A 4,463-nucleotide genomic window follows, 5' to 3' on the forward strand; every position below is an offset into this window, starting at 1 on the left:
AGGTTGTCGATCCATTGCAGGGTCAACACTAATAGATATACAATCATTCACAGTCTTCCACTTTAGAGTCACCACCTTACCTAACATGCTCGTCTTTAGAATGTGGTACCCAGAAAAAAAAAACAATGCAGGCACAGGGAGAAGGTGCAAACTCCACCAGGAACCTTCTTGCTGTGAGGCAACAGTGCTAATCACGGCACCACCATGCTGCCCCTTGTATTAAACCTATTGTTTTCATTTGATAACATAGTCATTCCAAAATTAAGCTGAATATAACATATACAGTGCAAACATTCAAATGCCAATGGAAGAACCCACACTTTTGGTTGACGAACTAGGCCCACAGTGTTCCATAGCTGTACGGTGGACAGATGGAAGGGACCATGTAAAAACGGATGTTGCTACAACAGACCCCTTCAGCCAGCCTCTCCTTAGAGTTACACAGACACAAATGCTGCTGGGTATGCTGATATCACATGAACACAGGCCTGTGGTCAACCTCTGATGACACAGAAAGTATAAGTTACAGACCACACTTTGTTCCGTGCAGTGCCAATATAAGGCAGGAACATGGTTGTTTTTACTTTCACTGTTAAAGTATTGGCAGCATGTACACAGTTAAATAAAAAAAAGTCGATTAAAGAGTTAATTTGGGCAGATGAAGCTCCCTAATCCCATGTCTTATCACTCAACTGATTTTGGAACAACAAATAAAGTACATATGATTACTCTTAAAAAACAACACAGTGAGGATACTGATTGAACCTTTAGGCACTCCTTTAAATCTGATGTCACAGTCAGATGAAAAGCAAAACCCTGTGCTAAAGTAAAGGGAAACAAAGTTGAGAACAAGCACATCTTCTCTGTGTGTTTGTTTTCCCATTCACACAGTTCCACACATTTGTTGGAAGCTCGTGCCATCACTGCCATGGTCTTTGCTTAAAGGATTGGGGGGAGGGGGAGGCTGTCCTGAGGGCCCATAGAAGCTGGCATAGCGTTGACCATACCGCCGATTTCCTCTGAAAGGAATGTCTGGTGTGCCATCAGTCACTGCTGGCATTCTGGAGATGGTCTGCCAGTCCCTCATCATTGTGCCACCGCTGCACACACACTCGCACTCACACAGAAACATAAACGCGTCACACTCAGCTTCTACCCCTTGCAGGGTAGTGATAGGCAGAGGACGAAGAGCGCACATCCTTATCGACGCCAATCCAGATGAACCTACAGACACGCTTCCCCAACACCCCAGACCCACTCACTGCACAGTTGGCCACCATTAGCCTTCTTTTAGCTATGACAGTCCTAAGGCTAAGGGGAGGAGGGGAGGAGGGGGGCACCATTGCCAAGGTGCTACATTTCCCAGGGCTACAGGGCCTCTGGGCTTACTGGCCCAAAGAGACATAAGCCCCGGCCTCCCTGGAGGCTCTCGGCCAACCCAGACGCTTGGCATAGGCCGAACCGCCCAATGGGAGCCATCCAAGAGCTGTGGATGGCTATGATATGTTTCTACCGAGGGGCAATTTCAATCATGTGGAATTTCGATGGATAAAAGGAATGCAATTCGCTGGGGGTGGACTGAACTAGAGCGAGTCAGGCAGCTGCTTTCACACATTACCCAGTTTCAAAAAAAGAAAACATAGAAAAGTCAAAGCGAACACATTAAAATAACAACTCCCAAATTACTTTAAAACATATTTCTGTCTCCATTAGTGAGTCAGTGACAGCACTGACCATGTACAGTTCAGTTAAATTTGCCAAATATATGCTAATAATTTTAGGAACATCTATATAGTATGACTCTTGGGGTTCTAAAAGATTTACTTATTTTATTTTACATTGCTGTTACAGTGCATCCACCTAATTAGGTACAGTGGTACAACCTGTGTAACAATATGTAACTACTGTTGTACCATAGTATATATGTGTATATTACTAATATTACTATATTACTATTACTAATGTTACTTATATAAGTAACATTAGTACTGTATTGTTACACAGGTTGTACCACTGTATTTTTACCTGGGCTGTCTAAGTCAATGCATTTTATTGCCACATTAACCAACGATTACATGCACACAAACTCTATATTTACGACCTGGCCTGCCCCATAGTTTTGGAAATCAGGAAGTGATTGTAGTGACTGTAACATGGCCGGCAAACAGAAATGGCTGGCCAAAGAATAACATGGTAGCTTGTACTTTATTACTTGTAAGAGGGTAAAGATGAGGACAAACAGTTGATACCTCTGGTTAAACTTCACAGCAAAAAAATTCAATTACTGAAAGAATAATTTTAATTAAAGCCAGATGATTGTTGCACAATATTCTTGCATAACAACTTTTATTTATTTATTAGTTAGTTAGTTAGTTTGTTTGTTTATTTTGGGCTGGGGGGGTTGAATCGGACTTAAGTCACTTCAAGATGTGGGCTACTAGACATATATAGTCTATATGTATATAGACTAGACATATATATTTGATTCATAGTGATGCAACATGAATGAGAACAGTCATTAGGTTTTGCGTCTGCATACAAGCAAAAAGCCCTAAGTGTTGTCACTCAGCAGCAGCATGGTCTCATAGGTCTGATGTGTTCTGCTGTTGAGGACACAGAAGACAGATGTGAAAGTATTAATTGTCACAACACAATGACCCTCACATCAGAATCAGAATCAGAATTCCTTTATTTATCCCCAAGGGGAATTCTTATTAGTTAGACAAATAAAAATCAAAGATGAAATTGAAAAATAGAATAAATATCTAAATACCTAAATAGCATTTAAATCCACATACTAAAGAGCATGATGTGAATATAACAGTATGAATGTACAGTGTCTGAGTGACTGTTACAGTTCAGAGTTCAGTAGTTTGATGGAGACAGGCAGGAATGACTTCCTGTGTCTCTCAGTGGTGCATTGTGGGAGTCGGAGTCTTGCTGAATGAGATCCTGTAGCTGGTCAGCACAGTGTGGAGCGGGTGGGAGGGACAGTCCAGTATGGTCTTTATATTGGATAACATACTCCTCTGACACACCTCTGTCAGAGAGTCCAGGTCCTCTCCCGCAACATGGCCGCCTTCCTGATGATTCTGTTGAGTCTGTTGATGTCCCTCACCCTCAGACTGCTGCCCCAGCAGACAACAGCATACATGATGGCACTGACCACCATGGACTCATAAAACATCCTCAGCATCATCCTGCAGATGTTGAAGAACCTCAGCTGCCTCAGAAAGTAGAGGCGACTCTGGCCCTTCCTGTAAACTGTGTCACGTTTTTCCTCCAGTCCAGTTTGTGGTCCAAGTACGTTCCCAGGTATTTGTACTCCTCCACTACCTCCACTCTGACCCCTTTGATGCTGGTAGGTGGTTGCTCTCGCTCCAGGTGACAAAGTTATCCACCATGGACCTGTACTCCCTCTCATCATCACCAGTGTTACATCCAACCACTGCAGAGTCAGCAGAGAATGTCTGGAGGTGGCAGGTCTTTGTGCAGAAGTTGAAGTCTGTGGTGTAGAGGGTGAAGAGGAAGGGACAGAGGACGGTCCCCTGTAGAGCCCCGGTGTTGCTGATCAGTCTGTCTGATTAATGTAAAACACCATCAAAATAAATTGATCCATGCAAAAATGTAGCTGGTAATGCAAATACAAACATTTGCATTAGGCAGTTGCCTACCAGGGATAACAGTGCTAAATGCTTCTACAGCGCCCTATGAGCCTTGTGACTTTATCAGAAATATAGGTTTTCAATTCATAAAGACTATCATAATGTCAAAGACATTCATTAAGGATGGCACACACCACAGCAAGCCTCTAATCAAAGGGTTAAAAGCCGACTGATGACGGATTACAGTAATTTTTAAACTAGACATGTTGTTTTTTTAATTCACTCTGACTACACTGCCTTGATGCTTTTGATTAATATGGCCAGGAAATGTTTGTGAGCAAGACATATACAGGGATTCATCTGCAAAATAATCCAATCATTACCCACTAATGACAGGGAGTTTGAAAAATGATGCGAGCCCACTGCGACTCCCCAACATGCATCAGGGCCCCACCGACGCAGAGGATTGGAGGCCCCACCTGTCACTGCGATGCAGTAATTGCATTGTGGGCTCTCTCCTCTCCTCAGCTCACACTCCTCTCCTTCCCATCCACTGCCGCTTCAGCTGCGCAGACAATGCTCATCTTAATGAAGCCGTCTGACGAGGTGGCAATTACAGACTTCTGTCACTGTCACCGGGGGCAACCAAGGAGGAGGTGGTAGAGAGGCATAGTGTATCTCACCCCTGAGGGCTTCTCCACACCCGCTGTGTTACGCTGGATGGCAGGGTGGCTAAGCTGCTGTCAAAGGCAACTGGAGAGTTGGGATTAGGGGTTTACTGTATGAGTGATTGTTAGAAATGAAGTGATGCATTGCCACATATGGAGATTTCTCCAGATTGATGGATGATCCACTGAC

This window comes from Parambassis ranga, chromosome 16, assembly GCF_900634625.1.
Source record: "Parambassis ranga chromosome 16, fParRan2.1, whole genome shotgun sequence".
In the NCBI taxonomy this organism is placed as follows: domain Eukaryota; kingdom Metazoa; phylum Chordata; class Actinopteri; family Ambassidae; genus Parambassis; species Parambassis ranga.